Genomic DNA, 13750 nt, shown 5'->3' on the forward strand with positions numbered 1-13750 from the left:
TGTTCTCCAAGAAAATGATCCACTACAACAAAATAAATCTGAATTCATGACTAATACAAAGGAAGTTATCAGCAAAAAATAGATTTTACAGATCATGTCATTTTTGGCAGAAGTAAAGAATTATAAGTAAATTTTTTGCAAGCTGAGAGGTTGAACAAAGTTGGAATGCATTTACTGGTGTGTTGGTTGCTGAAATGCATGCTAACAAAAGTTTAAAATTGAGAGACATATTGATTAATCTATTTTCCCCGGGAAGGAAATGTCATGCTAGGTGGTGTAGCTTTAAGGTGGGGGAGGGGGGAATTTTAAAGAAGATTTATAAGCAAGTATATTTACAGAGTGGTAGATGCTTGGAACGCAGTGCAAGGGAAGGTGGTAGAAGCGCGTGTGAACAGGCAGGGATACGGGCCATCTGCAGGCCGATAGGATTAGTTTGTCAGCATGTGGATACCATAGGCAAGGTGGGTTGTAGGGCCTATTCTTATGCTGTGCTTTATTTGTGTTGGGAAGTATTCTGGAGTTTTATGAATATAGTAGAGATTAATTTAAGAACAAACCAGTCTTCAGTTTGTAATGTAAATTGGAAGCATTAAATTGAAGTTAAAAACGCACTTCTGCTATGTCTGTGGAGCACAGACTGCCCCACAGGCTAAGAGATATGGTTTGCAAAACAATGACCATGAGATGTTTGCATGTGCATCAGCCAAATGTTACGTCAGTGGGGTTGAGTTTATTGGCTTAAATCAATCCAGGGTTTGAGTGATGGGTTTCAGTAATATACATCATTGTCAACAGGTTCAAAGAAGCTTGCAATTAATTGGCTTGTACCAGCAAAGGAACATTTAGAGATATCCCCCCCCACCACCTCCACTGTAGATATACAACTTCAAGGAAGCATTGTCAACCCAAAGAATTGAAGTAAACAATGTCATTGTAACTATTTAAATTGTATTCAATCACTGACTGTTACCTTTGATCTTTTATTTTTTAATTTTAGAGATACAGTACAGTAACAGGCCCTTCTGGCCCAGCAAGCCCAAGCTGCCCAGATATACTTGTGCAACCAATTTAACTACTAACCTGTGCGCCTTTGGAATGTGGGAGGAAACTCAAAGCACCCAGGTGAAACTCACATGGTCACAAGGATAATGTACAAACTCCTTACAGACAGCAGCGGGAATTGAACCTGGATCACTGGTGCCGTAATACTGTTGCACTGACTGCAATGCTACCATGCAGCCCCTTAAATAGAGAGGGTATAATAGAAAATTAAGGGTATAACAATGTGATGTACTTTGAGTTTGTGAGACTCTACTTTGAGCGGGTCTCCATGAGAATGCCTGCTTTTTGTGATGAATAAAGACTTCTGTATCACCAGCTTCAGTGTCTCTCCAGTGACTTCCATCATGGTCACAACACTATATTGAAATGTCTCAGATGTGGCTTAGATACTTAAATTATAATTTTGGCACTCTATCCATTGATCAGAGGATTTCAAAGATTCACTGCCCTCTTCATGAACCAATTTGTTCTCTGTCCTGATGCCTTATTTTAAGACTGAGCCCTGAAGCTGGACTTTTACCTGGTTAAGCTCTGTAAGCACTTTGTACACTTCTTCCGAATTTGATAGAGCATAAAGCCAGTCTGCTTAATCTGTTTTTATGTAGGAAACCCGCTGTCCCAGAAATTAATCTGACGAGTCTTCCCTGCATTTGCTTTATCACAAGCATTAAGGAATCTTCAGCTGTACATTTGGAGCGGCACAGTAGTGTATCACTATTACAGCGCCAGTGACCTAGAATCAGTCCCACCACGGTCTGTAAGGAGTTTGTACGTTCTCTCCGTGACCCCGTGGTGCTGCAGTTTCCTCCCATATTCCAAAGATGTGTGGGTTAGTAGGTTAATTGGTCACATGGGTGTAATTGAGCAGCATGGACTCTTTGGGCTGGAAGAACCTGAACCTATACCTCTAGATCTAAAATCTTCTACCTGGCCCAGCTGGATCAACACATCTGTGCTCCTGTATTCAAATCCACAGGAAAGTAAAGAAATACAATGGAATTTATGACAAACTACACATAAACAAGCAACCAGTGATTTTGTGTGCAAATCACTCCACATAGAAAATGTTGGGAAATTTCAGCTGGTTAAGCAGCTGTAGCGAATAAACAGCAGTTAATGCTTTAGTTTCACAATTCTTAGTTTGAATGGAGGATAAAGGAAAAACATATCATTTCAATTGCAGAATATGTTGGGGAGAAGTATCATTGAGAGAGTAAGACAGGCCTTGAAGACTGTAACGTGCCCAAACAGAAGATGAAGTGTCACTCCTCAAGAAGAACAGTTTGAGCCTCATTGTAGGAGATCACAGACAGATAGGAGTGAGTAAGATGGAGAAATCAGAAATTCAAGGTCACTTCTGCAAAGTAAGTGCAGTGCTGCACAGGCAATCACCCTGTCTGTGTTTGGATTCATCATTGGAGTGCATCTTTGAAGAGGTAACTAAGGGGACAGATGAAGGCAGGGCCTTGGATGTCATCTGTATGGACTTGAAGCCTTTATCAAGGTCCTACATGGTAGGTTGATCTGGAAGGTTAGGTTAGATGAGATTCAGGAAGCTCACAAGGTTGATTCAGAATTGTTTTGTCGATGGGAAGCAGAGGGTGATGGTTGAAGGTTAATTCTCTGGTAGGAGGCCTGCAGCTAGTGGGGTGCCCAAGGGTTGATTAGCAAGTTTGCTAATGATAATTACGTTAGGGAGGTCTTGTTGACAGTGAAGCAGGTTACAAGAATTTGCAAGGAGTCTTTCATGAGTTGGGGAGATAGGTTGTTGAATGGCAAATGGATTTCACCATAGATAAGCGTGAGGTGATGCATTTTGGTGAAGCTGCTCCTGAAGTAGTGTACAGTTTTGATCACCCTGTTACAGGAACGACATTGTCAAGCTGGATATGGTACAGAAGAGATTGACGAGGATGCTATTTGGACTAGAACACCTCTGAATTGTAGGGAGATACTGAATCTTAATTCTGTGAAGCACAGGAGAATGAGGGGTGTGAGTGAGGTGGACAATCATAGCTTTTCCCCAGGATTGGGAGTACAAAACTAGAAAGCCCAGATACAAGGTAAGGGGGTAGAGATTTGAGAGGTAACTTCTTTACACACAGGGTAGTAAGTTCCTGGAGTGAGCTGCCAGAGAGGTGGGTACAATTGCAACATTTAAGAGGCATCTGGATAGATACATGGGGGGGTGGGGGGGCGGGTTTGCTCCGAGAGTTATGGTTCAAGTGCAGGCTACTGGGACTAGCAGAGAGAATGTTATGCTCGGCTTTGGCCAATTGGACTGAAGGGCTATTCTCATGCTGTATTTCTCGGCATGAATGTAGATAAGACCGTACGTGAACCTGAATGCAGTACATCAGATGAAGGAAGAATGAATCACTGTCACCTCAAGAGTTTAGATCCTGGCAATGGATAGGGAAGAAATGAAAGCTCTGATCCCATCTTACTGCCGGTCCTGGGTCCAGGACGCAAGTCCAATTATGAAGAAAGCACAACAATGCCTCTACTTCCTTAGAAGTTTGCGAAGATTCAGCATGACATCTAACACTTTGACAAATTTCTATAGATATGTAATAGGGAGTATATTGACTGGCTGCATCACAGCCTGGTATAGAAACACCAATGCTCTTGAACAGCAAATCCTACAAAAGGTAGTGGATATTTCCGAGTATATCACGGATAAAGCCCTCCCCACCATTGAGCATACCTGCAGAGTGTTGTCACAGGAAAGCAGCACTCATCATCAGGGATCCCCACCACCCAGATTGCTGCTGCCATTGGGAACGTTGTACAGGAGCCTCAGTTCTCACACCAGCAGGTCCAGGAACAGTTATTACCCTTCAACCATCAGGTTGTTGACCCAGAGGGATAACCTCACTTGCCCCATGACTGAACTGTTTCCACAACCTATGGGCACAATTTCAAGGACACTTCATCTCATATTCTTGATACTTATTATTAGTATTATTATTATTTTTTTTTGTATTTGCACAGTTTGTTGTCTTTTGCACACTAGTTGTCCGGTTGGTGTGGTCTTTCATTGATTCTGTTATGGTTATTGGATTATTGAATATGCCCACAAGAAAATGAATCTTGGTTGCATATGGTGACATGTATGCACTTTCATTATAAATTTACTTTTGAAGTGTGAACTTTGTGGACTGAATCAAAGGTGATGACAAATCAGCACATAGGGAGATTGAAAATTTGATTGAATGGTGCCACAACAACTTCTCACTCGGTCAGCAAAACCAAAGAGCTGATTATTGGCCGCAGGAGTAAAATGGAGGTCCATAAGCCAGGAATCATTGGGGATCAGAGGTAGGGAGGGTCAGCAACTTTAAATTCCTCTACAACTTGAGCTCTTGATATTTATTGATTATTTATTACTTTTTTTTGTATTTCAACACTCTTTTTGCACAATGGTTTTTTGTCCATCACTTGTGTGCAATTTTTCATTGATCCTGCTGTGTTTTGTATTTACTATGAATGCCCTCAAGAAAATGAATCTCAGGGTAGTATATGGTGACACATATGCATTTTGATAATTTTGAACTTTTGATAAAGTGTTGCAAGTCCTGTGGTTGAAAGTGCATTATGACTCAGTAATCCATGGAAATGGAAGAGCAGACAAGTGAGTTGTGAATGAAACAACCTCTATCAAATGCTAGGAAGTGAAGGCACCTTGTTAGACCTAGAAGAAATAGTAAAGGAACCTTTTTGATCTTTTGCTCAAAATCTTTACACTCTATATAAACTTTCTGTGGATTAAATTCTTTTTGCAGTTTTCTGGCTAACCACACACAGTTTACATCCTCCAGTTTAAAATCTATCTCAATGACTTTGATTTTTATTACTACTTGTAGGTGGCTTTAATGTTAAAAGTTTCCAGTAATAAAAGCACCTGTTAATATTCCGTCTGGGTAGCCTCCAACCTGAGGGCATGAACATCGACTTCTCTAACTTCCGCTAATGCCCCACCTCCCCCTCGTACCCCATCCGTTATTTATTTTTATACTCACATTCGTTCTCTCACTCTCCTTTTTCTCCCTCTGTCCCTCTGACTATACCCCTTGCCCATTCTCTGGGTTCCCCTTCATCCCCTGTCTTTCTCCCTGGACCTCCTGTCCCATGATCCTCTCATATCCCCTTTGCCAATCACCTGTCCAGCTCTTGGTTCCATCCCTCCCCCTCCTGTCGTCTCCTATCATTTTGGATCTCCCCCTCCCCCTCCCCCTTTCAAATCTCTTACTCACTATTCCTTCAGTTAGTCCTGACGAAAGGTCTCGGCCTGAAACGTCGACTGTACCTCTTCCTAGAGATGCTGCCTGGCCTGCTGCGTTTGCCAGCAATTTTGATGTGTGTTGGTAATATTACCCTCTGCTTCCTGCCACTAGCTGAAATGCACAGATTACGTACGTGCATGGTGTCTTTTCCTCCACAAAAAATTCACTTAATAGTTAGATATGACTTACCCCACACATCCATTGTAACTGTCATTGATTGCTCGCAGCTTCAATTATAAGGGAACTTCAAACTTGCTTTTGAGAACTAAGATTTTGAGTCTTAACATTTTTGTTCTAAATATTTATGAATTAGGCCAAATTGAGCAGGATTAGGTCTCCTGATGTTTATTCTCCACTCAGGAATATCTGGCACAGACATCCCACTGTCTTTGGAAGGTGTTTATCAAGGCCTCAGAGTTGACTGGGCATTGACGTACATATGGAGCTCTCTGCCATGAATGTCCTGAGAGCCTTGGATAGGAAATAAAGCTAAGGCTGGACCTTTACTTTCTGTCAAAGATGAGAGCTACCTTGTAGTTTTCTTTGATTAAGAAATATCCTAAAACTCATACAATTAGTTTTGTAAAAACTATTAGAATAACCTATTAAGTTTTGAAAATTAAAAAGACTCAAATTGTGATGAAGTATTAATTTTTTTGTAATCTTGTCAGGAATCCACTTTGTGAATAGTTGTGCCGGCATTGAATTGCTACAATCCAGATGGATCAAAACCGAGTTTTAATAACAGTTAACATAAACTGGTAGCCCCTTAATGCATGCATATGTAGATAAATTCAAGTTAGTATCTGATTACTTGATTAAATTTCAAAGTACATTTATTATTTAAATATGTATACTATATACAACCTTGAGGTTTGTCTCCTTAAAGGCTGCCACAAAACAAAGAAATACAATGAAACCCATGTAAAAAAAAGACGCAAACAACAGGAATTCTGCAGATGCTGGAAATTCAAGCAACACACATCAAAGTTGCTGGTGAACGCAGAACGCAGCAGACCCTTCGTCACGGCCTGAAACGTCGACTGTACCTCTTCCTAGAGATGCTGCCCGGCCTGCTGCGTTCGCCAGCAACTTTGATGTGTGTTGCTAAAAAAAAAGACCACTGTCAAGCACCCAAAGAAACAAACAAATCGTGCAAACAATAAAGCTATGCTGAGTGCCACCAGTGCCATCTTAAACTACCATAAACTTATGTAAAGGAAATGTTCATTTTCAATGGAAATGCACAGGAAATGTTCATTTTCAATGGAAATGCACATTCAAGTAGTGTTTGCATAATTTTATTTTAAGAATGCTAATGCAAAATGAAAATAACTGAAAGTGAATAGTAAAATAAACAGAAAATCCCATATTTTAAAGTGCCAGAGTTCACTTAAGTCTTGACCAAGAAGGCAACTTTGCTAACTTCTATCTTTATAAGAGTAGAACTTATGATATGAAAGGCATTTGAATCCTGCGTGGATTTTGAAGATTCTTTTATTTTGAAAGGGAACTTGTTTCTACTGATTTGATCTTTTATCACCTTGAAGGGAGATTTAGTACTTCAGCAAAGACTGCAAGTTGCTGTATGAATTCTGTATCTTGCTGATCCTCCATCTTTGTGGTCAAATCCTCAATACCACATCCTGTGGATGTACTTAGAGGTAATGATCATGAGCTAATAACAGTTATTTAGCTAAATTCCGTACAGTACATCAGAGGCAATTAAAATGGCCCACAAGGCAAAGCTCAGGTTTCAAAGTTTGTGAACGGCCTTGGGAAATGGTTCATTTTCCTTGACCTTGTAGTCTCATTGTTATCTTGAAATGCAGTTGCATTTCACCTATTCCAGTGGTGGAAGAATTGCCACATGACTTGGTGGGTAGAAGAGAGGCTTGCATTCATTCAGAATATCTGAAATCACCTCACAGTCAGTGTTGTGCCTTCGTAGTGCACTAAGTAGTGATCTATTATAAGGATACAGCAGTTTATTTGTGCATAACAAATGCCCACAAGCAGCATCTGATAATATAGTTATTTAGGTCTTGTTGATGTATTGGCCTAGATATTGTTATAACAAACAATTTAATAAAATAAAACACCTTCATTCCTGGAGCAGTCTGCTGATGCTACATTGGGATGTCAACCTAGAAAAATGGCCTTAAAAATGTGTCGTTTAAAAAAAGTTTACATAGAAATCCATTGAAAATTGCACACTTGGGCATTTAAATTAATGTACCTTTTTAACAAGAAAGTGAAATTAAATATAAACTGCATAAAAATAGGTAATTAAAATTAGGCATTTATCTTCAATATTATAAGTAATTTAAAAGCAATACAGTTTTACCCAATTGCTTTATTTATTATTTTATTTTAATTTTTTTCCCTCAGGATGATAATGGTCCTTAGTTGTTCTTGAAGTGATGATCCGCTTTAAATTTCTCAGGGTGACAAAGGTACTTGTTTGTCAGGCAGGGAATTATTGCCTAGAATCCAGTGATAGAAGATTGAGGATTGATACAAGTCAGGATTCTGTGACTTTTATGGAATTCGATGGTAGTCCCAAAAGTTGAAAGTAAATTTATTAAAATACGTACACTCTGTGTGGCCACTTTATTAGGTGCACCTGTACACCTGTTTATTAATACAAATATTGAATCACCCAATCATGTGGCAGCCACGTAATGCATAAAAATGTAGAGCCGGTTGTTGTTCAGACCAAACATTAGAATGGGGAAGAAATGTGATCAGTGACTTTAACCTTGAAATGATTGTTGGTGCCAGATGGAGTGGTTTGCTTATGTCAGGAGCTGCTGATCTCCTGCAGTTTTCTTGCACAACAATCTCGAATTTACAGAGAATGATGCGAAAAAAGTCGCGTGAGAAGCAGTTATGTGGGTGAAGCAACACACATCAAAGTTGCTGGTGAATGCAGCAGGCCAGGCAGCATCTCTAGGAAGAGGTGCAGTCGACGTTTCAGGCCAAGACCCTTCGTCAGGACTAACTGAAGGAAGAGTGAGTAAGGGATTTGAAAGTGAGAGGGGGAGGGGGAGATGCAAAATGATAGGAGAAGACAGGAGGGGGAGGGATAGAGCCAAGAGCTGGACAGGTGATAGGCAAAAGGGGATAAGAGAGGATCATGGGACAGGAGGTCTGGGAAGAAAGACGGGGGGGGGGACCCAGAGGATGGGCAAGGGGTATATTCAGAGGGACAGAGGGAGAAAAAGGAGAGTGAAAGAAAGAATGTGTGCATAAAAATAAGTAACAGATGGGGTACGAGGGGGAGGTGGGGCCTTAGCGGAAGTTAGAGAAGTCGATGTTCATGCCATCAGGTTGGAGGTTACCCAGACGGAATATAAGGTGTTATGTGGGTGAAAATGGTTTGTTAATGAGCTGTCAGAGGAGAATGGCCAGACTGGTTCAAGCTGCCAGGAGGGTGACAATGACTCAAATAATGATGCGCTACAGTATTGGTGTGTAGAAGAGCACCTCTGAATGCACACCACGTCAAACCTTGAAGTGGATAGGCTACAGCAGCAGAAGACCACACTGGGTTTCACTCTGGTACCTAAACAAGTGACCACCATATACTACCCTGAGATTCATTTTCTTATGGGCATTCATAGTAGATACAAAGAAACACGATGGAATCAATGAAAAATTACACACAAAAACAGGCACGCAACCAGTGTGTGTAAGGAGACAAACTGCAATTGCAAAATAATAAATAATATTGAGAACATGAGTTTGTAGAGCCCTTGAAAGTGAGTCCATAGAAAGTGAGTCCAGTTGTATGAGAGAGGAATTGGCCAAAGTAAATTGGAAAGATCTGCTGGCAGGGATGTCAGCAGCGCAACAATGGAAACACGAGGAAATCTGCAGATGCTGGAAATTCAAGCAACACACACAAAATTCTGGGAGAACGCAGCGGGCCAGGCAGCATCTATTTGAAGAAGTACAGTCAATGTTTCAGGCCAAGACCCTTCATCAGGACTAACTGAAAGAAGAGATAGTAAGAGATTTGAAAGTGGGAGGGGGAGGGATGGAGTTAATGGTGTGTGTTTCTGGGAAAAATGAGGAAAGTGCAGGGTGTATATTCCAAAAATGAAGAAGTACTCAAGTGGTAAAATAGTACAACTGTGGCTAGCAAGGGAAGTCAAAGCTATTGTAAAAGCAAATGAAAGGGCATACAACAAAGCAAAAATTAGCGGGAGGATAGAGGATTGGGAAGTTTTTAAAAACCTACAGACAGCAACTAAAAAAAATCATTAGAAAGGAAAAGATGAAATATGAAAGCAAGCTAGCAAATAATATCAAAGTGGATAGTAATTTTTTTCAAGTATGTTAAAAACAAAAGAAATGAGAGTGAATATAGAACTGCTAGAAGATGAGGCAGGAGAAATAATAATGGGAGACAAGGAGATGGCTGCTAAATGAGTATTTTGAGTCAGTTTTCACTATGGAAGACACTAGCAGTATGCCTGATACAATGTGTGAAGGAAGAGAAGTGGGTGCCCATGGTATTGCAGGAAAGTTACTAACATGATTAGAGCATTGGCTGATTGGTAGGAGGCAGTGAATGGGAATAAAAGGATCCTTTTCTACTTGGCTGCCAGTGACTAGTGGTGCTCCACAGGGGCGGTGTTCGGACCACTTCTTTTTGTGCTGTATATCAATGATTTAGATGGCTTTGTTGCCAGGTTTGCAGATGATACGAAGGTTGGTGGAGGGGCAGGTAGTTTTGAGGAAGCTGGTAGGATGCAGAAAGACAGCTTAGGAGAATGGGCAAGAAAGTGGCAAATGAAATACAGTGTTGGTAAATGCATAGTCATGCACTTTGCTAGTAGAAATAAACGTGTGGACTATTTCTTTAAATGGGGAGAAAATCCAGGAATCTGAAATACAGGGGGACTTGGGAGTCCTTATGCAGAACACCCTGAAGGTTAATTTGCAGGTTGAGTTGGTGGTGAGGAAGGCAAATTCCATGTTTGCATTCATTTCAAGAGGTCTAGAATACAAGAGCAAGGATGTGATGCTGAGGCTTTATAAGGCACTGGTAAGCCTTCTCCTTGAGTATTGTGAACAGTTTTGGGACCCTCATCTTAGAAAAGCTGTGCTGGCATTAGAGAGGGTTCAGAGGAGGTTCATAAGGATGATTCCAGGAATGAAAGGGTTATACGAGGAACGTTTGATGGCTCTGGAATTCAGAAGGATGACGGAGGATCTCATTGAAACCTTTCGAATGTTGAAAGGCTTAGACAGAGTGGCGTGAGAGTTTAGGACAAGAAGGCACAGCCTCAGAATAGAAGGGCACCCTTTCAAAACAGATGCGGAAAAATTTCTTTAGCTAAAGGGTGGTGAATTTGTTGCCACGTGCATCTGTGGAGGCCAGGTCGTTGGGTGTATTTAAGGCAGAGATTGATCAGTTCTTGACTGGACATGGCGTGGAAGGTTATGGGGAGAAGGCCGGGAGAAGGAGGAGATAGGAAAAAGGATCAGCCATGATTGAATGGCGGAGCAGACTTGATGGGCTGGATGGCCTAATTCTTCTCCTATGTCTTATGGTCTTATAACATATAGGAGCTGAATTACATTTGACCCATCAAGTCTGCTGTACCATTTCATCATGGTTGATCCATTTCCCTTTCAACCCCAGTCTCTTGCCTTCTCCCATAATCCTTCATGCTCCGACTAATCAAGAATCCACAGCCTTCTGTGGCAGCAAATTCCACAAATTCGCCATTCCCTGACTAATGAAGAAAGACAGAGACCTCCTCATCTCTGTTCGTCCCTCTTCCCCCACCATAGGCAACATCTTTTCCACATCCACTCTATCAAGGCCGACATTTGAGAGGTTTCAATGATGTTCCTCAGTCTTCTGAATTCCAATGAGTACAGGCCCAGGCCATATGCTCCTCCTATGATAAACCTTTCAATCCTGGGATCATTTTTGTGAACCTCCTTTGAACCCTCTCCATGTCAGCACATCCCTTCTTAAATAAGGGGCCCAAACCGGCTCACAATACTCCCAAGTAAGGCCTCGTGTGTGTCTTATAAAGCCTTAACATTACATCCTTGCTTTTGTGTTCTAGTCCTCTTAAAATGAATGCTAACATACATTTGCCTTCCACACGACTGACTCAACCTGCAAGTTAACCTTTAAAGAACCCTGCACGATGACTCCCAAGTTTGTACCTTGGATTTTTGAATTTTCTCCATTTCGAAAATAGTCTGCGCTTTTATTACTTCTACCATGACCATGTACTACTTGGCACTGTATTCCATCTGCCAATATCAGTATTAATTTATGCAGGATTATAGAAGAACAAGTTTTGTGCAAGTGGCATAGAAACATGGAAAACGTAGAAAACATACAACACAATACAGGCCCTTCGGCCCACAAAGCTGTGCCGAACATGTCCCTACCTTAGAACTATCTGGACTTTACCCATAGCCCTCTATTCTAAGCTCCATGTAGCCATCCAGGAGTCTCTTAAAAGACCCTATCGTTTCCATCTCCACCAGCGCTGCTGGCAGCCCATTCCATGCACTCACTACTCTCTGCGTTTTTAAAAAAAGAAAAAAAAACTTACCCCTGACATCTCCACTGTACCTACTTCCAATCACCTTAAAACGATGCCCTCTCATGCTAACCATTTCAGCCCTGGGGAAAAGCCTCTGACTATCCACACGATCAATGCCTCTCATTATCTTGTACACCTCTTATCAAATCACCTCTCATTTCTCGGGCGCTCCAAGGAGAAAAGGCCGAGTTCACTCAACCTACGGGGAGTCTTTTAGATTGGATGTAGCACTCTGCTATATGAATCCAAGTTATGGATAAAATTGTTGTTGTTCGTCCTTCGTAGTGGAAGATGACCATGGCTTCAAAGTCAAATGGGAGATTGGTGGCTGTGGGTCCGGAGGTGACTGATGAGGCCAATCCAGGCCCTGAAGGCTCGCCCACATGTGGGACACAAGTGGGTGGGTGCTGTCGTGGCAGTGGATGCTGGGGCCTTGCGCACAGCACGCTTTCGTTGCGCCTCGATGATGCGCCTGACTTCAGCTGCACGGGCTCCTGTGGTGATCTTGCTGCGCCAAGCTGGATGGTCGAGGGCAAGCGTCTCCCACGTGTTGATGTTGACACCCAGGCCTTTGAGGGACGCTTTGAGGCAGTCTTTGTAACGTTTCTTCTGCCCCCCGACTGAGCGCTTGCCCTGACCCAGTTCTCCGTACAGCAGCTGCTTAGGCAATCGGCTGTCTGGCATTCTGACCACATGTCCAGCCCACCTGGCTTGGGCTTTCAGCAGGAGGGTGTAGACGCTGCAGAGCCCAGCTCGTTCCAGGATTTCCGTGTCGGGGACTTTGTCCTGCCACCTGATGTGGAGTAGTCTGCGGAGACAGCTCAGGTGAATGTGGTTGAGCTGTTTGGCATGTCTGCTGTAGACAGTCCAGGTCTCGCTGGCATAATGAAGGGTGGTAAGGACCACTGCACAGTAGACCTTCAGCTTAGTGGTAAGGCTGAGTCTTATTATTTTACCCTTATGGATAAAATACAGCCTCTCTAGTTACCCTTATTATTTGGCTGACTAATAGCTAGTAACTCCAGCCATTTCTGCTCTGAATTCATTTGTGCTAGTTTACCTTTCCATTCAACTTTGGCCAGCTTCTCTCTTGAGTCTCTAATTCATTTTATTCCACTGTAATACTGATGCATCTGACTTGAGCTTCACACTCTTAATTTGCAGGGTGAATTCTGTCATATTATGATCACTGGTCCCTAAGGGTTCCTTTACCTTAAGCTCCCTTAATTAATTCCAGTTTATTGCACAACACCCAATCCAGAATAGCTGATTATCTAGAGGGGCTCATCCACGAGCTGCTCTTAAAAAGCCATCTTGTAGGCATATGCTATAGGTTGCAATACAACTTAGGCTATTTATAATTTTTGCCATTTGTGTCCAAATGACTGAGAATATCAGTATTTATGCACGATTATGGAAGAACACATTTTATGCAAGTGGCCTGAGAGGAATTTTGGATTGGATGTAGCACTCTGCTATATGAATTCAAGTTATGAATAAAATATAAACTCCCTAGTTATCCTTATTATTTGGCTGTCTAATGGCTAGCAAATAGATCTACTTATTTGGATTGTTGAAGGCTTGATTCGATTTCCTTACTTCTGGTGTATCATTAAAGGATTCACAAAATCCCATTGGTTGTTTTTTTTCCCTGTGTACCTGACTCCTTATGGATGTAGTGGAGATTTCAGAAAAGTTTAATGAATTATACTTATGTTTAGTGAATTTAACTAATTGGATTGATTAACTTACTGGAGTGTCATGATGACACAGCTATTGGAGCTGCCTCACTGCTTCATGGACCTTTTTAAAATTCTT

The 13750-nt window shown here is 41.6% G+C and overlaps 1 protein-coding gene across 6 annotated transcripts in view; it reads left to right on the forward strand.

The window, feature by feature from the left end:
* Positions 1-13750, forward strand: part of mark3a (MAP/microtubule affinity-regulating kinase 3a) — a 175370-nt gene that overhangs the window by 19466 nt on the left and 142154 nt on the right. The gene's annotated exons all lie outside the window — the stretch shown is intronic.

This window comes from Mobula hypostoma, chromosome 1, assembly GCF_963921235.1.
Source record: "Mobula hypostoma chromosome 1, sMobHyp1.1, whole genome shotgun sequence".
NCBI lineage: Eukaryota > Metazoa > Chordata > Chondrichthyes > Myliobatiformes > Myliobatidae > Mobula > Mobula hypostoma.